At 48.8% G+C, this 22,856-nt stretch overlaps 2 long non-coding RNA genes across 2 annotated transcripts in view; one reads left to right on the top strand and one right to left on the bottom strand.

Moving 5' to 3' along the window:
- LOC120101758 (uncharacterized) overlaps positions 1 to 1,056 on the bottom strand; it is a 4,800-nt gene extending 3,744 nt beyond the window's left edge. Inside the window, exon 1 of the long non-coding RNA XR_015683924.1 lies at positions 691 to 1,056. This is a non-coding gene — a long non-coding RNA (uncharacterized LOC120101758). The remainder of the gene's footprint in view (positions 1 to 690) is intronic.
- A 51-nt stretch (positions 1,057 to 1,107) lies between these two features.
- Positions 1,108 to 15,413, top strand: LOC103691935 (uncharacterized). The gene is made up of 3 exons (XR_015683925.1): positions 1,108 to 1,246; positions 14,348 to 14,550; positions 15,238 to 15,413. It is a non-coding gene; the product is annotated as an uncharacterized LOC103691935 (long non-coding RNA).
- Positions 15,414 to 22,856: the final 7,443 nt, after the last annotated feature.

Below are 22,856 nucleotides of genomic sequence, written 5' to 3'. Positions count from 1 at the left end.
CCAAGCATAGCGGTACACACACACACACACACACACACACACACACACACACACACACAGAGCAAGTGATCTCTGAGTTTGAGGCCAGCATGGTTTCCATAGTGAGTTCCAGGACAGCCAGAGCTACATAGTGAGAACCTGACTCAGAATAAATAAACGAATTAACTAACATGTTACATTTTATTTATTTGTGTGTGTGAGGGGTCAGAAGTCAATTTTTTTTTTACCAAAAAAGTGTGAGTTTAAGCTGACATTTTCATATACCAGTGCTTTCTATGTGCTCCAACAATTTACTCTTTTTCAAAACAGGGTTTCTCTGTGTAGCTCTGGCTGTTCTAGAACTCACTCTGTAGACCAGGCTTGCCTTAAACTCACAGAAATTCACCTACCTCTACCTCCCAAGTGCTGGGATTAAAGTTGTGCACCACCACTGCCTGGCCAAATGATTTTATTTTATCCTTTTTATTTTATGTGTGTTAGTGTTTTGCCTGCATGTGTGTCTGTGTGAGGGCGTCAAATCCCCTGGAACTGGAACTACAGACAGCTGTAAGCTGCCATGTGGTTGCTGGGAGTAGAACCATGCTCGTCATCGGGTACTTAGCCATTGCACTTAACCGCTGAGCCATCTCTTCGTTCAGCCCCTTCAAACAAATTTTTAAAATGATTTTTAAAATATGCATATGTGTGTACCTGGGTTTGGGGTTGTTCACTTGTGTGGAGGCTTGAGGTCCTGGAACTGGAGTTACAGGAGGTTGTGAGCCCCTGAGATGGGGTGCATGAATGAGCCCATCGTCTGAAGGCAGACTGCTGCACTCTTCGCTCCCCAGTCACCTCTCCAACCTCACCTAAGCCCTTCCACGGGCATTTGTCTGTCACTCCTCCCAAGAGCTATAAGCCGTAGGAATTCCTAGTGTTCTGATATACACTTGAGGATACAGAAGCCCAGAAGGGCTAAGCATCTTGCCCAAGGTCAGGAAGCCACTTACAGAAAGTACTCACAGGGAGATGGGTTGGCCCCAGTACCCACCTAATCTCTATGTGTGAGCCTACAAAGGTACAGAATAACTCTTTCGTTGCTCAGCAACGCGGCCATTCTCTGAGACACAGAACGTGGCCAGCGTTTCAATTCTGGGCCCTTGGCAAAATGTGTCTGGTCGAGTTCTTTGGGGCTTCGTTAAATGAAGTATGCTGGTCTCTTCCTGGGAAGATGCAGCTGTACGGAAGGGTGGCTTTGAGTCAGAAAGAGGTAGGCTGGCCTGTCCCTGCTCTCCTGTCCTCCTGCCTGTCCGAGGGCTTCTCAGTATTCTCCGCAGCTCCACAACAGCTTCACTAGTCAGTGAAGAAGATCTCGCCACCCTCTGTCCTCACCCAGCATCGCTGCCTGCAATCAGTTTCATCTGCTTGGAACCTCACCCAGTAGAACCACGCCCACCAGGGCCACACCCACCAGGGCCATGCCCAGCCCCTCTGGCCCGCCAAACAGAAGCTTCCCTAAGCTCTTGGAATGAAATCCAAGTTGACCCTGGTTTTTTGGCTCATCCCACCACCACTGCTACCCACCCCCCTCTCTGTCTCTCTGTCTGTCTCTGTCTCTCTGTCTCTGTCTCTGTCTCTCTCTCTCTTTCTTTCTCTCTCTCTCTCTCCAGGGTTTCTCTGAGTAGCCCTGACTTTCCTAGAACTCACTCTATAGACTAAGCTGACCTCGACTCAGAGATCCACCTCTGTCTGCCTCCAGAGTGCTAGGACTAAGGGTGCCCGCCACCCCTACCCCCCACCTTCCACCCCCACCCCCACCCCAGCCCGTTTCTTTTGCTGTCTCTTTCTTCTCTCCTCCCTCCCTCTCCTTTTTTCTTTCTTTGCTTCTTTCCTTTTAACTAACTTTATTTTTTTCACAGTCCATAAAGTCCTTTTATGTCCTGTTCCCTCTCCCCCAAGGCCTCCAGCCTGGCGAGGGGCCATCCAGACACAAGACTTAAACAGCCACTGGCTCCTATACCACAGGTGAACCTCCCGGTGCTCACCGAACACACGCTGTTCTGGACAGAGCATCTGATGGCCAGCAGGGGGCTGCTCCATAGGCTGGGCTGCTTGGCAGTCCTTCCTCCTCTGGGAGCTGCCTCTGGGTTTGCTCCACTGGCCTGGGCTTGCTGATTACCCTGTCCCTGGTTTGGAGCCAGCCTCCAGTTCCTGCAGCTCAGGGAAGGCGTTTCTCCTACTGTCATCACACACTTTTCTTCCCCCCTGAACTTTACATGCCCAGTTTTATGGCTTCAGTTTTGTGCAGCCACCATTCATGCTGAAGTCTTTCAGTTTTCCTGCCTGGGTGAATAGCTTTTGGCTTTGCAGCTCTCTTTAGGGATGCCGTGCTCCCCTGGTCCATCTCCAGCCCCTGCACCAAGGAACCCAGTTCTGTTTGTGTCCTGACAAAGATGGACAGAAGGCTCCAGGGTCTGGCCTTGTGTAGGCTCACAATACCCTGGCTGTCCCCATTTTTATGGAAGAACTCTGCAGGGTAACAAAAGTCTCTCCTGACAGACCTTTTTCCTTCTTTCCTTTTGGTGTTCTGATTTCATGTAGCCTAGGCTAACCCTGAACTCACTATTTAGCTGAGGGTGATCTTGAACTCCTGGTCCTCTTGCCTCTAGCTCTGAAGTACTGAGATTACAGATGTGAGACACCAAGTCTGGGTCTTTTTGTTATCCTGAAATAACTCACTCTCCTCTTACCTCCATCACTGAATGGCTGGGGTCATAGGTGTGTGCCCCATGCCTACCTCAAATGTTTCTCCAGCCTGGGCTAAGGATCTGACTCGGTGCTGGAGAGTGTGCCCTGCTTTTCCAGAGGACTCGTTTGATTAGCATCACCCATGTGAGGAGGCTCACAACTACCTTTAACTCCAATTTCAGGGATCTGACACCTCTGGTCCCCATGGGCATCTTTACTAACATGGGAGTACGCACACACTCGTGCGCATGCACACATGTACACACATATGTATAATCAAAAATAGTACAATTAAAAAAAAGTTTCTGGGCTTGGAGAGATGGCCCCGCCCTTAAGAGTCCTTGCTGTGCCCAGAGGACCCTGGTTTGATTCCCAGCACCCTCGTCAGGTGGCTCACAGCTGCCTGCAGTTCCAGTGCCTCCATGCATGCCATGCATTTAAACTCATTCAGGCAGTCATGCATGGAAGTGAGAATAAGTAAAAAAAATTTTTGAGTCAGGGTTTCACTCTGTAGCCCTGGCTGGCTTGGAACTTGCTTTGTAGATCAGACTGGTCCCAAACTCACAGAGAGCCACCTGCCTCTGCCTCCCAAATGCTGGGGTTAAAGGTGTGCGCCACTGTGCCCAGTCTTAATACCTTTCAAAGTTTCCTTTTAAAAATTAAAATTTTCGGGTTGGGGATTTAGCTCAGTGGTAGAGCGCTTGGCACAAGGCCCTGGGTTCGGTCCCCAGCCCCGAAAAAAAGAAAAGAAAAAAAAATTAAAATTTTCTTCACTATCTTGCTGTCCTGTCTTGTGAGACTCTTTCCTCGGTGTGTGTGTGTGTGTGTGTGTGTGTGTGTGTGTGTCTGTGTGTCTGTGTGTCTGTGTGTGTCTGTGTCTGTGTGTCTGTGTCTGTGTGTCTGTGTCTGTGTGTCTGTGTGTCTGTGTCTGTGTGTCTGTGTGTGTCAAGGGCCATGTCTTTAACACCAGGCTGTACCTGCTGCTGGGGAGAGGTTGGCTGAAGCAAGAGCGGCCCCAGGGGTGGGGCCTGATTAGAGACTTAGAACTTGCTGTGTGAGTCTGAGTCGCTACAGGAGTGTGAAGCCTTCCTGGGCTGCATCACGAGAGCTTATTTGGCATCTGGGGTCAAGAGGCAGGGCCTCAGTGACATGGGTGTGGCCAGGATGGACCTGGGTTTCACTGGGCAGCTCCAGAATTGACTCGACCTTGGCAGGGTGCACAGTTTCACTCTATGAAAATTCATTCATTGACTAGGATGACGAGGACCTGAGGGGAGGCCGCGTGGACCGTACTGACAGGATGCAGTTTGGGGACACGCAGGCCTCAGGACTTCTGGATTGTCACAATAACCTGTGTTCTGCATGCCCACTGGTCCTCAGGGGTACTTAAACAGGGCGGAGCCTTGGCAGGGGCTCTGAGCTATCACCCTATGTTCTCTTTTCCCTCAGAGGACCCCAACTTTGTTGCAATCTGAAAAAGAGGGCATCCCCTCTGTTCTCTGGGGAGCAAGTGATAGCTGTGGGGTAACTAACGGCTCTTGGCCAGCAAGGCTGATGACATGAGGTGAAGCTCCAGAATTCATGCACAGGAAGGAGGACCTACTGCTCAGAGTTGAGCTCTGAGCCCGCACATGCTCACACACACACACACACACACACACACACACACACACACACACAATCTCTGAACCCCACACATGCACACACCCGCACACAATCTCTGAACCCCGCACATGCACACACACACACACACAATCTCTGAACCCCACACATGCACACACACACACACACACACACACACACACACAATCTCTCTCTCTCTTCTTTTTTTTTTTTTTCTTTTTTGGAGCTGGGGACCGAACTCAGGGCCTTGCGCTTGCTAGGCAAGTGCTCTACCACTGAGCTAAATCCCCAACCCACACACACACAATCTCTGAACCCCACACATACACACACACACACACACACACACACACACACACACACACACACACAATCTCCTCAGGAGAAAGGCAGAAGGAAGCTTCCAGGGTCTGGGGGGATGGACAGCTGTCCCAGGGAAGGGAGTAAGGACACAATTCTGAGGGTGTTTCCAACTCTGTGGGACTCCCACCTGGCTGGGAGCTCACTCTCTGGAAATCTATACTGTTTGTACTGTACCTAGGCTCCCCTACCCCAGAAAGAAAAGGCTCTCTGGGGTGCCACCAGGAGGGGCTGCAGGGATGGGAGAACCCGGAGGATAACACCACCCGAACATCAAATGCTGTGTTCCTGGTCTCACTTTTCTGAACGCTGCTTCTGAAGGAGCTCACATGGTGGGGGGTTGGGGGGGTGTTCCGGGCTATGGTTTGCTTAGTTGATTTGCTCATTTGTTTGTGTGGTGCTGAGGATTAAAACCACACCCTCCTGCAGGACAGGCAAGCGCTCCACCACTGGGCTGCACCCTCAGCCCCCAGCTGCCTTTTCTAAGCTGGGAACCAGGGCCCCTCAGGTTGGACTTCACCTCCCAGGTTAGAAGAATCCAGCTTTGGAGGCACCCAGAAGCCAGATGGGCCTGGTTATCCCTTCCCACACAGGAGACTGAGAGCCTGCTCAAGCTCCCGGGGAGGGGGAGTGCCACCTCCCAGGGTGACAAGGGTCAGCTCTTCCCAGTCTCATTGCTGCACTCAGCAGTTCCCAAAGAAAAGCAAGAAACAAAGACAGCAGTGGAGGAATATTCTAGTTTCCAATCTTGAAAGGCTCATCCTGACAGGAAATTTATGGCTTACGAGTGACCCCCAGAGGCCACAGGACCTCTGGATTCCTTGAAGGCAGCAGCCCATTGGTAGTCCTCCATAGTAGACACATCTGGTAAAGCCTGGCCCTCTGTGAGGCTGCCCTTGGTCTCCTGTAGTTTGGCCCACGAGGACAGAGTCCAGGACCTTATGTCCCACCTGAGGCTTCAGGGACAGGTGTCCGAAGGACACCTAACCCTCATCCCAACTCACCTATTTCTATCCCTATATCATTTATATCATATAGATATAGATAAACTACATATCTGTACCATCTATTACCTATATATATATATATATTTATATCTACCTATATCTATGTATCTTTCTCTGTATTGTTCTGTGTTTATTCATAAAAGCAGTTTACATTTATTTAAAAAATTAGAAAACTACAGAGAGGTAGAAAGCATGTGTCACCCCACTGGCCAGAGATGGCGGCCGGGGACACCTTTGTTCAGGCCTTCTGCTGGAGGGCCCTGTGCACTGCCACCGAAGTCCTGTGTTACAGCTTGCCTTCCCCACACTTGGTTGTTCCAGGAGAGTGTTTTTTTCTCAGCATTACAATTTTCTTTAAAGTTATTTAATGATTCCATAATAGCCTATTAATAATTTATTTAGCCATTCCCCTATTTCCTTTTCTTCATTCTATTTTAATTCTCCCCCAAAGGAATTTAGTAGTTTAAAAATTATTCTTAAAAATAGGAATCCGGGAGCCAGGCATACTAGCATGTATTTGTGAATCCAGCCCTCCAGAGCCTAAGGCCAGAAGGTCTCAAATTCAAGGTCAGTTTGGGACATTTATCAAGACTGACTCATGGGCTGGAGAGATGGCTCAGTGATTAAGAGCATTGTCTGCTCTTCCAGAGGACCTGAGTTCAATTCCCAGCAACCACATGGTGGCTCACAGCCATCTGTAAAGAGATCCAATGCCCTCTTCTGGTGTATCTGAAGACAGCTACAGTGTACTTATATAATAAATAAATAAATCTCAAAAAAAAAAAAAAAAGACATACGTGCAGGTAAAATACCCATATGCCAAATAAATATTAATTTTTAAAAAGTTTCAGGCAAGTCAGACAGTGGTGACCTTTAATCCCAGCACTCAGGCAGAAAAGGCAGGGGGATCTCTGGTCAATAGACTGAGTTCCAAGACAGCCAGGGCTACAAAGAGAAAACTTGTCTCAAAACAAAACAAAAGTAGGACTAGAGAGATGGCTCAGTGGTTAAGAGCACTGTCTGCTCTTCCAGAGGTCCTGAGTTCAGTTCCCAGCAACCATACGGTGCCTCACAACCATCTGTATTGGAATCTGATGTCCTCTTCTTACAGGCAGAAAGCTGTATGATGTATACATAATAAGTTAATAAATATTTTAAAAAGGAAAAAACTAAAGTAGACTAAGATATATGGTAAGGCCCACTGGCCTCAACTTCTCTTTTAAAGATTTTTTTTTTTCGGAGCTGGGGACCGAACCCACGGCCTTGTGCTTGCTAGGCAAGCGCTCTACCACTGAGCTAAATCCCCAACCCCTAAAGATATTATTATTATTATTATTATTATTATTATTATTATTATTATTATTATTATATAAGCACACTGTATCTGTCCTCAGACACACCAGAAGAGGGCATCAGATCTCATTACAGATGGTTGTGAGCCACCATGTGGTTGCTGGGATTTGAACTCAGGACCTCTCGAAGAGCAGTCAGTGCTCTTAACTGCTGAGCTATCTCTCCAGTCCTCGACTTCTCTTTTTTTTTTTTTTTTTTTTTTTTTTTTTTTTTTTTTTTTTTTTTTCCGGAGCTGGGGACCGAACCCAGGGCCTTGCGCTTCCTAGGTAAGCGCTCTACCACTGAGCTAAATCCCCAGCCCCCTCGACTTCTCTTTTAACAAATATTTTATTGTATGTAGACCAGACGGACGGACCAGGAATCTCGAAGCTTCCTGGTTGGGTGATTTCGTAGAAGCTATGCTTTCCCTGAGCCTCTGTCATCTTTTCTGGAAAATGGAGCAGATGTGAGGTATTAGAAGCCTTAGCGAGGCTCACAGCCACCTGGCACAGCTTGGTCAAGTGGGGAGCACTTGAGAAGAAGCGTCAGCCCCGCTGGTGGCATGACCCTAGCATCTGTCTGTGGTGCGTCTCCCTTAGCAGGAGTCAGCCGGCCGATCAGTGGAAGGCCGTGGCCGTGGGATGGTCTTGTGCTGGGAGGCAGTAGCGGGTTGCCGATCCCCTGACACTCTGGCAGCTATCCCTGGCACCTTGCCTTGGCTCTGTCACTCATGTCCTTCTCCTGCTGGGAAGGGCACAGGCTGCACCTGGGGCCCAGCTGGGAGAGGAGCCTGGTTCCTCTGCAGAGTTGCTCTCCCATCTGCCCTTCAGTTCGGCTCTGCCAGCACTCAGCTGAGACAGAGACTCAGGCAACTGTGCACGGAGGCCTTGTGCATGGGGGGAGACGGCGGCCATTCCCCGCACCTTCCGTCTTCGGCTTATTCAGTTCGTTATTTAGTTGGCTTGGCTGTTTTCCGACAGGCTCTCACGTAGCCCAGGCTGGCCTTGGACGCCTGATCGTTCCGTCTCCACCTTCTGTGCTGGGGTTAACAGGTTTACAGTGCCTCCCCTCCCCTCCAGGCTTCCAGTAGGGGAGAAATAACGTTCCCTGAGGGAAGGGAATGAAATCTGTCTAGAGACGGCAGCTTGGCCACGGCCACTCACACTCTAACACTTACAAACGAGATGACCCAACACTACCTTCCAGACAAGAGAGGGTCTGGCCCAGAGCCCAGCTGGCTTTGTGCCGAGGCCTGCTGTTGACTCTGTGGGATATGGGTGAGTGGCTTTCTTCTCCCAGTCACCTGGGAAGCTAGGGCAGCTGCCTTCCGGGGTTCCCGGAAGTACCTGTGAGGTCACTTTCGAGGGGTCTGCCTGGGTCCACAGTGGTTGTCCCAGGTGCAGCGTGGTGAATCCCCCGGTCAGTCACAGCTTAGCCGTCTGCACAGTGGAGATGGGATACTACCAGTTGCCCCAGGTCCCGGGTAACAGAAACAGACTGTGATTCACAGGGTGTGAGTCTGACACACAGAGACTGCCCACTTGGCCAGGATGATGTGCAGGTTGCTGCCATGCCTCTGCTTCAGGCCTCCTGCCCAGGGCTTCTCTTCCTTGATCACACCAGGCCAACAGAAGGGGCAGAGTGACCTTCATCAAACTGGAAATGCAATCTCAGTGTCCCTGGCACAGAGTGGGTGGGGCACCTGTACAGCAGCTGCCACCAGCTCTCCTGATGGCCCCCAGGAAGCCTCGGTGCGGACTGGTCCTCAGGACGGTGGCTAGCTACTAGGGTCTCATCTGGCAGGCAATGACCCTTGGTCTCCTGCTCTGTCATCCATGATGCTCCAATGTCTCACAGCCTTCTGCTCACACTGTCCCCGATTCAACAGAATGCCCACAAATGCTTCGTGACTTTTTTTTCTTTTCTAGCTGTAAAAGTAATTCTTGTTTATTGCAGGGGGAAAAATCAGTAAATTAAAGTTAAGGGCCAGATATAATGGTTCAGCACTTTGGAGGAGAAAGGGGAAGGAAGGAAGATCAGGGGTTCAAGGTAATCTCTGACTACATAGCAAGTTGGAACAAGCTGGAGGCTAGCCTGGGCTAAATGAAACTTTGTAAAAACAAACAAACATAGTTCCCAAACTTTCAGGTGTTATGTGCATATGTCAACAGAATTGTTGTTTGTTTGTCTAGTCGTTTGGTTGTTTGGTTGGTTTTGGCAAGTATGGGGTCCTATGTTGTTTGCTTTTCATAAATGATCTGGAAAGAGAGGAGCTAAGAGCTCATACTGCTCTTTCAGAAGACTCAAATTCAGCATTCACTCCCCTGCTGGAGGGACTGAACACCCTTCTTTGGACTCACACAGGCACAGCTACAAGCATAAGTACACAGAGACATCACTTTTAAAAACTGCTAATCATGGGGGTTTGGGATTTAGCTCAGTGGTAGAGCACTTGCCTAGCAAGCGCAAGACCCTGGGTTCGGTCCCCAGCTCCGAAAAAAAGAATTTAAAAAACAAAACAAAAACTGCTAATCATTGGGCTGGAGAGATGGCTCAGCGGTTAAGAGCACCCGACTGCTCTTCCAGAGGTCATGAGTTCAATTCCCAGCAACCACATGGTGGCTCACAACCATCTGTAAAGAGATCCAATGCCCTCTTCTGGTGTGTCTGAAGACAGCTACAGTGTACTTATATATAATAAATAAATAAATCTTAAAAAAAAAAAAAGAAAAAAAAACTGCTAATCATGTTGGTTCACACTTTTAATCCCAAAACCCAAGTAAAAACGTCGGGCATGGGGTTGGGGATTTAGCTCAGTGGTAGAGCGCTTGCCTAGCAAGCGCAAGGCCCTGGGTTCGGTCCCCAGCTCTGAAAAAAAAACAACAACAAAAAAAAAAAACCAAAAAACAAACAAACAAAAAAAAAACCGTCAGGCATGGTGGGCTGTGTCTCCCTCCAACGCTAGGGAGGCAGAGACAGTGTCTTAGGGTTTCACTGCTGTGAAGAGACACCATGACTAGGCAAGTCTTACAAAGAACAACATATATGTGGGACTGGCTCACAGGTTCAGAGGTTCAGTCCATTATCATCAAGGTGGGAACATGGCAGCATTCAGGCAGGCATGGTGCAGGAGGAGCTGAGAGCTCCACATCTTCATCTGAAGGCTGCTAGTGGAAGACTGACTTCTAGGCAGCTAGAATGAGGGTCTTAAAGCCTGCACCCAAAGTGACACATCTACTTCAACAAAGCTACACCTCCTAATAGTGCCATTCCCTGGGCCAAGCATATACAAACCAACGGGGACAGGAACACAGGCAGGAAGAGCCTGGGGCTAACCAGTCAGAAAATCTAGTCTAACTGGTGGCCCTCAAGCCAAAGAGAGGTCCACTTCAATACAGGTAGTCGTGGTGGTGCATTCCTGTAATGTCAGTGCAGAGCAGGAAGAAGAAGGTGGGTCTTGGGCTGGAGAGATGGCTCAGCGGTTAAGAGCACTGACCGCTCTTCCAAAAGTCCTGAGTTCAAATCCCAGCAACCACACAGTGGCTCACAACCATCTGTAATGAGATCTGATGCCCTCTTCTGGTGTGTCTGAAGACGACAGCTACAGTGTACTTATAAATAATAAATAAATCTTAAAAAAAAAAAAGGAGGTGGGTCTTTATGAGTTCAAAGTCAGCCTGGTTTACATGGTGAGATCTAGGTCGGCCAAGGCTATATCTAGAGAATCTGTCTTGAAAAGGGGTGGGAGACGGTCACCCCAATCTCCAGTTCTCAAAGGAGGGAGATTTCTGAAGATGGCATTTAAAGTTGCTCTCTGGCCTCTATATCATGCACACACACTCACACACTCATACACAGACACAACATATCTCTCTTTCACACACACACACTCACACACTTACTCACACAGACACACACACACACACACACACACACACACACACACGTGCGCGCGCGCCTTTAAAATTTTTGACATGAAAACTGGTTATGGCAGCCCATTCCTCTAATCCTTGAGGAAGTAGTGGCAAGAGGACCAGGAGTTCAAGGACATTTTCCATTGCACAGGGAGTTAAGCCCAACATGACCTACATGAGTCCCAAGTGCTGGGACTGTCTTTTGACACAGAATCACAGGTATTCAGGCTGGCCTCAAACTTACTCTGTTGACAAAGATAACCTTGAGTTGTCATCCTCCTGCCTCCACCCCTGAGTGCTAAGGTTATAGTCATGAGCCAGGAGAGGCAGTTTAGGCTATGCTGGGGATGGGACCTAAGGTGTCCTGACTGAGTGTAAGACACACCCTCAGCCCCCTTCATTCACATTTGTCATGCTAGGGGGTTGTTCTACCATTGAATGATACTCCCCGTGCCTCCTTATTTTATTTTTTCATTATTATTTTTATCGTTCATCCTTTTTGATGATGTTATTGTTCCACATGGAAGAGGATGAACCTACCACAGAAAAAGAAAAAGGTTATTTTCGTGTTTTGTGCTGTCACAAACTATGCCATTATTAAAATCTTTATAATATGTTCCACCACACTTGAAGAATTCCTCATAGAATTTTCTAGAAGTAAAGTCAAGTCTTTGGACAGGCTTAAACAAATAAAATAAAAAAGAGGGCCCAGAAAGATGTCTTGGCAGTTAAGTGTCTTGTGGAGGATCCAAATTCAATTTCTGACACCCACTGTTTCTCCAGCCTTCATTCGAGGGAGATGGATTTTTTTCGTTTAAACTTTTTATTGTATGTGTGTCTTTTGCCTGCATGCATGTCTGTGCACCATGTGTATTCCTCAGAGGTTAGAAGAGGATGTTGGGGCCCTGTAACTGGAGTTATGGATGGTTGTGGGCTACCATGTGGGTGCTGCATAGCAAACTCCCATCCTCTGCAAGAGCAAGTTCATGATAAGCCATCTCTCCAGCAGCTTGAGGGACTTAAAAAAAAAAACCTATGAATAATGCTGCTCTTCACAGCCACATGAGTGTACCTGTGAATGAATGAACCACATGAGTGTATGTGTGAATGAATGAATGAGCCACGTGAATGCATGTGTGAATGAATGAATGCATGTGTGAATGAATGACTGGGCCACGTGGGTGAATGTGTGAATGAATGAATGAATGAATGAATGAATGAGTGAATGAGCCACGTGAGTGAATGTGCAGCTCCTTTCTCTTGATTCTTTGTTATTTCTTGACATAGGATCTTGGCATGTGCTGGAACTCTTGATTCTCCTGCCTCAGCCCCTCAAGTGATGGAATTACAACCACGGACTCTCATACTCAGAACGTTTCCCTCTAATAAATGTTCTCTCTAATAGTTGTATAGTTTGGGCTTCCCATTTAGGTCTGCAGTCTGTCATCAGTTAATTTTTGTGCAGTTGTGAAGTAGGGGTCCGGTCCTCTTTCCCACGTGATTAATGTCTGCTGCCACATTTGTTGAGAGGTTGCCCTTTCCTTATTGATCTGGCTTGCTGCCTTTGTGAGCAGCTGACCTCAGGTGTGAAGGTCTATCCTTGGACTCTCAATGCTGTCTCAGATGTGAAGGTCTATCCTTGGACTCTCAATGCTGTTCTACTCATCTCTACCCACATCTCCTGATTACTACAGTAGCCTGGGAATTTTTACAATGGTAAGTATAGTACCTCCAGAATTGTTTCTTCTCTTTGTCTTTCCTTCTTTCTTCCTTCCTTTCTTTCTTTTTTTTAAAAATATTTTTTTATTTATTATATATGAGTACACTGTAGCTGCCTTCAGACACACCAGAAGAGGGCACCAGATCTCATTACAGATGGTTGTGAGCCACCATGTGGTTGCTGGGATTTGAACTCAGGACCTCTGGAAGAACAGTCAGTGCTCTTAACCACTGAGCCATCTCTCCAGCTCCTTTCTTTCTTCCTTCCTTTCTTTCTTTCTTTCTTTCTCTCTCTCTCTCTCTTTCTTTCTTTCTTTCTTTCTTTCTTTCTTTCTTTCTTTCTTTCTTCTCAGATCTTGCAGTTACAAATAATTGTGAGCTGTCATGTGTGTGCTGAGATTTAAACCCCAGTGTTCTGGAAGAGCAGTCAATGCTCTTCACCGCTGAGCCATCTCTCCAGCCCCACCCCAATGTTGTTCCTTTTTAAAGATTATCATTTTAACTCTCTTGAGTTTCTGTGTGAATTTTACCATTAACTTGTTCATCTCTATAAGAAACCAAGTTTCAGGCTGAGGACAAATCTTAGTATTAAGCTATTTGCCTAGCATACACAGAACCTGAGTGTGATCCCCAGTAAAACACACACACACACACACACACACACACACACACACACACACACACACACACTATGTGGACCAACAAAACAGAACTCCAAGCTGTAATGTTAACAGGGGTTTCACTGAGACTGAAAACCAATGTGGAGTTTTATCATCTTAATAGTATTAGGTCCTCAGATTCACGAATACGGATATTTAATTGATTTTGGCTATTTAAACATTTTAATCAATGCTTATAGTTGTCAGGGTATAAAGTTTTACTTCTGATAATTTTATTTCTAAACATTTTCTACATCTCCCCTTTTTCCTCACTACCTCCCTCCTTCCCCCAGGATAGCCTCTGGATGTGGCTGACAATGACCTTGACTTTCTGATCCTTCTACTTCCGACTCCCAAGTGCTGGGATTGCAGGTTCGCGCCAGTCATACCCAGTTTTATGCAGTTCTGGGGACTGAACGCAGACACGCATGCTAAGCAAACATTCTGGAGGCTGCTGTCCAGTCCAGCCTGTGTAAGGTGTTTGGAGAGCTCCATGAAAAGCCACTTGGTACCGAGACGCTCTGGTTCCAGTTTTGAGTCAGCATTGTCTCTTCAGCCACTGCCTTTCTCTAGGCTTGTTTTCACTTGTGTTTAGGAAGGGTAGTTCGCTCTTCCAATAATGACCTGCCCCACCCAACCTTAAACAAACAGCGGTTTCTGTGTCCGCCACTTTCCCAAACTGCCACCAGAGGGTGCTATAGACCAGCATTTGGCTGAGCTCCCGGCACGTCCCCTGGGACGTTGAGCCAACCCGGTGTTTTCCTGAAGCAGCGGGTTTTGCTAGTATGGGCTTCCTTGTAGCCACCTGCTCAGGCCCTTGTGAGTGAGCCCTAAACTCCTAGGATGATGGGGATAGGGGCGCACTCTTGAGGCCAGATCCCTGCCAGCTTTGATAAATGGCGTAAGGTCCCAGGGTTCCCCGTGTCATGGACGACAACCTTGAGTTTCTCAGCCTCCAAAGGGTTTCACACCTGGGTCTCACGATGGTTCGGTATTCCTTCCATCACAGAGTTACTTAGTAGCAAAAGTGCTCATCCAGTCTGCATGCCTGGCCGTCAAGAAGATTAATACGGCCCTTCAAAGACTTGGATGGATTTGTGGACCCTGCCGTCCTTGAAACCACAGTATCTGAAATTCCAGCTGCCTGGGAGCTTCTCAGAGGGTTCAAGCCTACATCCCCAGAACCTGAGAAGCAGTTCCTCCTCCAACGAGGTTAGAAGTTGCCTTTGTTTGGTTTTGCAATTGACCTCTCCCACTCCAACCCCCCCCCCCCAAAAATCCTACTCAAGCCCTTGCATAGAGAGGCACCCGAACCTCCCTTGGAAGGGTCCTGTGCCTACATTCTTGATATTGTGAGAGTTGAGACAGAGTTAACTACTGTTCAGACCTGCTTCCAGCTTACTAAGCACCTGAGGCTGGCCAAAAGCTCCTGATCCCTTTGCCTCTGCCGCCCAGATGCTGAAATTATAATCGCATATCTCTGTGCTGAAAGTATTTTTTCTTTTTGTGTTTCCTCCCCCCCCCCCCATTCTTTTCTTCAGAGCTGGGGACTGAACCCAGGGCCTTGCGCTTGCTAGGCAAGCGCTCTACCACTGAGCCAAACCCCCAACCCCTTGTGTTTCCTTTTTAGTTAAGTTCGTTTCCTTTCATGATGCTGGGGAAGAACCCAGGGCCTTCCACATGCTAAGCAAGCACCCCCCTGGACCCATATCCCCAGATGCGTGACTGCCTTTTCTCTGATTCCAGACTGGGATCCCCTGGGAGGTAACGAGTCCCAAGTTCATCGTGGTCTCCTTTGTGAGGCCTGAGCCTGAGTTCTGCATCCAGTGGCCCGTTCCACAGGGAGGACCTTCATGAGCGTCCCACTCAGCATCTCTAATCACTCTATTTTGGTTTTAGTTTTTCAAGACAAGGATTCCTTGTGTCAGCCCTGGCCATCCTGGAACTTGCTCCGTAGACCAAGCTGGCCTTGAACTCAGAAATCTGCCTCTGCCTCCAGAGTGCTGGATTAAAGGTGTGCACCACCATCCTGCCAGTCACTTTTTTAATTAAAAAATAATTTAACTTAACTGTTATCCTTTGAAATAGCTTATTGCATTTTATGCTTATAAGTGTTTTTCCTGCGTGTATGACTGCGCACCATGCACATGTCTGGTATGCTGGTCAGCCAGTGCTCTCAGCCACTGAGCCATCTCTCCAGCCCGCCGCTGAGCTTTCTCACCTGCCCCTCTAATCTCCCTCTCCAGGGCACAGGCCTTTTGGAGTTGGGACGGTGGTGTTCTAGTGCCAGGCCAGTCAGAAGACCCCTGCGGTCGAAGGTCAGAGTATCTCATAGCAGTCGAGCTGATTCTGGACTGTTTCACCTGAGTTGTCCCCTTTGATGGCAGCTCAGTGGTTCTTCCAGGTGGGGAACCAGCTCCAACTCCCAGGACACGGGCATCAAGGCAGGGGCAGATGCTTCCACTGCCAGTGGGAAGTGAATGGGGCTTGGACTCTATCTCAGGTCTCTGGAGAGCCATCGAGCCACACGGCTGCCTGGAACTAACTTGGGGCAGGACTGGACAGTTTGGAGTCTTTTTTTCCCCACTCTGTGGAAACCATCAAAGGTTGGAGGTCATTTGTTTAACTTTCTCCAGACATGACTGTATTGTTAAGGCCAGAGAGAGTGTTGGGGACCTCTCCCTCTCTCTCGATGTAATAAAAATAGATCCCCAAACAAAACAAAACGGGAAAACAACTAAGACTCTAGAAGTCGTCTTTGCGGCTTTGTTCTTATTAGACTTGAACTCGAGAGCTCAGCAGTGACACATTTGGAGTTGGGGCGAAAAGGAGCCCCGCCTAGGCTCAGCACAGTGCCCACAGAACCCACCGCTGGTTCAGGATAGGGGCCACAGTCTCCAGCTTTGCCACTGCTCGCCTTTATCTGGGGAGAATTTGGGGTGGTGGGAAGGCGGGGGAAGTTGGAGGCAGGGCCGGCCAAGGTGGGCAAGAGAGATAGGGAAGTGGGGAGGGGGCCCGCCCTCTGGGGAGGGGTGGAGGAGGGAAGGACAACGCAGGACCTGCACAGTAGGAGGCCTCGCAGGCCCGGCCCCTCTTGTGGTTCCAGAGCTTCTGGTGCCTTCTATCCTTGCCAGGCAAGATGCAGCACCTTTAATTAGCACGCTGCAATCTCTCCCGATTCATCACCGTCGCAGTTTAATTAGCCGCAGGAGGCGCCCCTGCCCCCAGTTCTTGGCTGAGCAGCTGCCTCTCTCACAGAGGTGGCCACCACCTCAAAATGTCCCCTGTCACCCTCCCATACTCATTTCCCTCCCCAGAATGTGGGGTGGGCACAGCCGGCTGCCTGGCTGAAACCTCAAGGAGACTGTGGGGCTGAGACCTTTGTGCTCAAGACGCTAAGCAATGGCTTTCTTCTCGGGCCCCCTTACAGGTCAGGTTGGGCTGGCCTGGGCTGGGCCAAACCTCCAGTTGAATGGGGCTGCAGCTGAGCTGTCCCACCGTTAGAGATTGCTTTCCCCTTAGGAAGCTGGGGGGTGGGAGGTGCTGTGCCCTGCATTTCGATGCTGCTTTCCACATTTCTTCCTCTTCCTCCTCCCCAGGTGGAAGCTCAGAAAGCTGGCAGAGAAGCTGAGCCCCGGAGTGGGGCCAGGTCCTGGGACTCCACTCTAGATTCTGGGGCTTCGCTGGGAGACCTGAGGTGGAGGAAGAAACAGGGCAAGGCGAGGTGGAGCTGGGGAGGATGGGCCAACAGGAAGTGGGGACTGGTAGGCACGAAGCTTTGGGGTCAGACCAAGAGTTACACTATCTGTTCTTAGACAGGAACAGAGTATAGCAGCCGAATTCAGACAGAACCCCCACTCATCCCCCTTTCTCCCCAAGTTTTTCTCCCTGAAGACGGTTTCTAGGGTGTTTCTTTTCATCTCCTTTTTCTTCAGTGGGGGATGGAATGTTGGGCCAGGGCCCGTTCTCTGCTGCTTCACCATGGCTGACTGGGCCTTCTATGTAGTCTAGGCTGGTTTTGAACTGCCTGTGTAGCTAAGACTGACCTTGAACTTCTAAGCCTACTGCCTCCCCCTCCTAAATGCTAGTATCACCATTGGGTACCATGATAGTTTATTCAGTGCCAGGGGATCTCTCCCAGGAGTTTATGTGATAGTCAAGGGCTCTTCCAATGGAGCTATGTGCCCAGCCCTGGTTTTGTTTGGTTTTATTTGTTTAGACAGGATCTCACTAAGGTGGCCTCTAACTCTGTCCTCCTGGGTACTGAGGTTATGGGAATGCACCACCACGCCCCTCATTAAAGACAGGCTCTCACTGCTGTGTAGACTTACTATGAAGACTATGAAGGCCTCAAACTCACAGAGATCTGCCTCCCCCTCCCTCTGAGTGCAGAGACTAAAGGTATATGCCACCATGCCTGGCTCTGGGTCATTTCTTTTCTTTTTTTTCTTTTTTCTTTTTTTTTTTTTTTTTGGAGCTGGGGACCGAACCCAGGGCTTTCTACCACGGAGCTGGGGACAGAACCCAAGGCCTTGCGCTTGCAAGGCAAGCTCTCTACCACTGAGCTAAATCCCCAACCCCCATTTCTTTTTTTAAGATTTGTTTTTACGGGGTTTGCAAGGCAAGCGCTAGGCCCTGGGTTCTGTCCCCAGCTCCGAAAAAAAGAAAAAAAAAAGATTTGTTTTTACTAGTTTTGATTATGTGTCTATGTGTCTGGACGTGTGTGTGTGTGTGAACACAGGTGCCCATAAAGGTCAGAGGAACTGAATCTTAGTGGAATTGAACTCAGGGCCTCTGGAAGAGCAGCTCCTGCTCTTAACCCTTGAGCCGCCTCTCTGATCCTGTTTTGTTTCATTCTGTTTATTCTTTTTCGTTGCTGTGACAGGAGCTTGTGATGTCTTGCTATGTAGTCCAGGCTAGCTGTAAACTTGCCATGGAGGTTGGCTTTCAAGTTGCAATCCCCCTGTCTCAGCCTCCAAGGACTGGGATGGCAGGCATAAACCGCAGAACCTGGGCAGCCCAACCATAACAATAACAACCATCAGGACCTTTGGGCTTCCGGGTGATACTTGTCAGGAAGCCTTGGACAGGTGACTTCTCTATACTCTTGCCAGTCCCTTGCCAAACACACGCCAAGAGCTCAGCTTAAGTCACTCACTCAAGGCTACACAGCTAATGTAGAACATGAACTCGAGAACCTCTAGTAACTTGTAAATGAGGGAAATGAGGCACAGAGAGGTTGAGCAACCAGCCTCGGGTCTCCCAGCAACAAAGTGAACTAGTACACAGAGTCAGCCTGACCTTACCCACTACTGCCAAACTACATTGTTCTAGGCAAGTCACCACAGCTCCTCACCACATCAGAGCCCCTGAGCAGTTAGGGTTGGGGATGTGGGCCTCCTATCTCGCTCCAGTGGCTGCTCCTGGAGGTCAGCAGGAGAGATATCACAGGAAGAGCCATGAGTCCCCGAGGAGAAAGAGTGTGGCATCTGCCTGCCCCAAAACCCTTGGCTACTTTTTTGCTGGCCCAGAACCCTCAGAAGCTGGGAGCCCAAGGACTCGGTTCTGGATACTGCCCCGCTATGAAGAGTAGGGCTGTCAAGAACAGCAGAAGGGGCTTCTAGCCACACCTTGCCCTGTCCCCTGTGTGGAATCTGTTTCTCCTGCTCTCTGCTAGATCCTGTGTGGAAAGTCCCATTTTTTGTGTGTTTGAGACAGGGTCTCATGTAGTCCAGGCAGGCCTCAAATGCCCTTCAGAGTAGAGGATGACCCTGAACTTGCAGGACCCTAAAATGTTGTTGGATCCTGAGCAGAATGCAGGGCAGGAGCCTATCAGGGGGCAGCCAGAACGACAGAGAGCACTGGCTTTAGACAAATTCAGGCCAGGTTTCTCAGGAAGGCATCCCACTGGCAGGGTGACCTGGGACAGGGGGACTATACCTTAGCATGCTCAGAACACTGACATTATCTGTGTGTCCTGACCCCAGATTAAAGACCATGAGCCACCACGGTCAGGTTCTGCAGAGCCTGGACTGACAGAGGCAAAAGTCAGGTTTGTTTTCCTTATTGGAGCCCCTCCCTCTCTTCCTTTTGAGACAGGCTCTGTATGACCCGGGCTGGCCTTCAACTGTGAAGTTGAAGAGGAACTTGAACTTGGGATCTTTTTGTGTTCGCCTCCTGAGTGCTGGGATAAGCCAGGCTTTTTATCCCGTGCTGGGGACTGAACCCAGGGCTTCACTCACACATGGCAAGTAAGCGCTCTACAGACTGAGCCAGATTGAACGGCGTCCTCTGCCCCTTCTCTTTTTTCTCCTCACATAGGCCAGGATGGCTTTAGATTCACAAATCTCTTGCCAGTGCTGGGGTTGGCGGTATGAACCACTACCCGAGATGGCTAGTTTCTTTTTTGTCATTTGTTTGGGTTTTGTTGTTTTGCAAGACGGGGTCTCTCTGTGTAGCCTTAGGTTTCCTGGAATTAACTCTGTAGACTAGGCTGGCCTTGAACTCACAGCTCTGCACCTTGAGGGCTGGAATTAAAGGCTTGTACTACTTCTGCCCAGCTCGGTTTCCGTGTCTACAATGTGGACCACTCTCCCTGATTCCCTTCCTGCATCCCAGGTCCTGAGAGCGTGGGTTAGCAGGAAGCCAGGGTCTAAGGGGCAAGATGGTGCCGAGGCCTTAGATCATGTGTGGTACATCTGAGGCAGCCGCACAGTCTGTGGGAGTAGGGGTACGGGGGCTAGAGAGGTGAAGATACTAAGTCCAGCACTACTATGACTTCACCACTGTGAGCCCCTGGTTTCTTCCTCCGTAAGATATTATCAAGATGAATCGAGGTCTTAGCGTGTGCTGGGCCTTTTCTATGGTGTACGGTAGCTGCTCAATAAATGTCGCTGTACTCCGTTGATTAGTTAATTAATACAGTTTCTAGACCAAGGCCATCTGGGAGATGTATCTGGTTGCCGACTGCTAGAATTGCTTAGATGTGGATGGGGAGGTATTAGAGGCCTCTTGAAAGTGGCACTGGCCCTACTCACTGACTCTGGGTCACGGGCTTCTCTGAAGGGGCCGGGCTCTTGAGGCTCGGACTCACCTTCCTTGCCTGAGGCTGGTTTGGCTCAACCCAGAGCCCTGACAGGTGTTTTGTCTGTCTCTGGGAACCGGAGGCAGCTGTTGGGGGTAGAAAGGGAGCTGAACCAAGCTCGGCTGGGCAGCAGTGGGTGCTTTGGCCATTTCCTGATTGGGCGAAGACTTTTGGGTTTTCCTTCTTCTTTCCCTTCGGCTCACTCAGTCCTAGAGAGACCGCTACGTGCTGTCTGTCCATCTGTTCACATTCACTGAGCACCATTTGCAGGTTCGGCCCAGCCTGGCCCAGCGAGGCTTGCGTTCTAGCTTTTGTGAGCATTTGGGTAGAAGGCCAGATACCCAAAGATGTCCTGGGGACCAGGGTGGTGGCACATACCTGGAGTCCCAACACTCAGGAGGCTGATGCAGGAGATTCAAAAACCTGAGGCCAAACCAAGCAACACAGGGGAGTCCCACATCCAGGAAAAATTACATTTATCAGATTGTTTTTCCACAGTGGTGCTGGGAAATGAACCCAGGATGCCATACGTGCTAGGCAAGTGCTATCCTCAGGTTTCATTTTTATTATTTTTGTTTGTGTGAGACAGAGTCTCACTATGTAGATCTGCCTGACCTGGACTTTACTAGGTAGACCAGGCTGGCTTTGAACTCACAGAGATCTGTCTACCTCTGGCTTCACTGGGATTACAAGCTCATACCAGGACACCACTCCTGGCTATAAATGGCTACTTAGAAACTAGTTATCGTCATTAGTCATTACAGCGCCGTCGTGGATGCCAGAGCATGAGTGTTTGGAGTCTGTCCTTTCAGTTTTGGGGTTGAACGAAGGTCATCAGGCTTATCTGGCAAGCATCCTCACCTCACTGAGGTCTCCTTGAATTTTATCACCTGGGGACAATGACCGTGAACTTGACTCTTAAAGCCTCTGTGTCTCCATCTTTGAAGTCATTGTGAGGTTTGGTTGGTTTGTTTTGGTTTTTGTTTTGTTTTGTATTTTGTTCATGTGACAAAAAACGAGAACTCCATAGGGAGAAAGGTTTATTTTGGTTCTCAGTTTCACAAGGCTTGGTGTAACTTTAATTATTTCAATCCTTATTTTTAGTGATGGTTCTTAAGTGCTTTAACCTCCCTTGTAGCCCACCACCCACCAGAGGTAGTGGAAAAGAAGGGATACAGGGTACTGGACCAGTTTAGAAAGGTTCTTTGGGGGCTGGAGAGATGGCTCAGTGGTTAAGAGCATTGACTGCTCTTCAAGAGGTCTTGAGTTCAATTCCCAGCAACCGCATGGGGGCTCACAACCACCTGTAATGAGATCTGAGTGTGTCTGAAGACAGTGATAGTGTACCCACACACATGAAATAAATGACTTTCTTTTTCTTTTTCTTTTTCTTTTTTTCGGAGCTGGGGACCGAACCCAGGGCCTTGCGCTTGCTAGGCAAGTGCTCTACTACTGAACTAAATCCCCAACCCCAACTTTTTTTAATTTAATTTAATTTTTTTTAAAAAAAGAAAGGTTCTTTGGAGCAACTCCCGTCTGAAATCGGCAGTTCAGTTCACAGGTCAGCAGCTGCGGCTTGATCCACCCGAAAACACTTCACAGATACACCAGCAGTCCAGTTGATAGAGTCAGATTAGCAACAGCAGTGACACGACCTAGCAGAGAAAGCTAGGCCTCGGCCTTGGCAGGAGTCGGCAGGAGAGACCAGTGGGAATACCAGGAGATGTCCTTGGATGTGTCTCTCTTAGGGAAGCAAAGATCATCGAAGACTCAAGACCCACAGTATTGCACAGCTAGCTGTACCAGCAAGCCAAGCTGGGCCTCTATCACTCCGTGAAGTCCTATTTTTACCCTCCAAACATCACATGTCCTTCGAGTGCCTTGCCTCAACATGTGCATCCAATCAGCCCATGTCTCAGTTAGGGTTTACTGCTGTGAGGAGACACCATGACCAAGGCAACTCTTATTTTTGTTTTTAAGATTTATTTATTATTATATTTATACGAGAACACTGTCGCTGTCTTCAGACACTAGAAGAGGGCAACGGAGCCCATTACAGATGGTTGTGAGCCACCATGTGGTTGCTGGGAATTGAGCTCAGAACCTCTGGAAGAGCAGTTAGTGCTCTTTTTTTTTTTAATATTTATTTATTATGTATACACCATACACCTTTCTCCCTACATGTAGGCCTGAATGCCAGAAGAGGATACCAGATCTCAGCGTAGACGGTTTTGAGCCACCATGTGGTTGCTGGGAATTGAACTCAGGACCTCTGGAAGAGCAGACTGTGCTCTTACCCTCTGCACTCCAGCCCCCCCAGTCAGTGGTCTTAACCGTTGAACCATATCTCCAGCCCCAAAGGCAATTCTTACAAGGACAACATTTAATTGAGGCTGGCTTACAGGTTCAAAGGTTCAGTCCACTATCATCAAGG

Source organism: Rattus norvegicus, chromosome 3 (assembly GCF_021556685.1).
Source record: "Rattus norvegicus strain SHRSP/BbbUtx chromosome 3, alternate assembly SHRSP_T2T, whole genome shotgun sequence".
Classification (NCBI taxonomy): Eukaryota; Metazoa; Chordata; class Mammalia; order Rodentia; family Muridae; genus Rattus; species Rattus norvegicus.
This window is presented reverse-complemented; position numbering and strand designations above follow the sequence as displayed.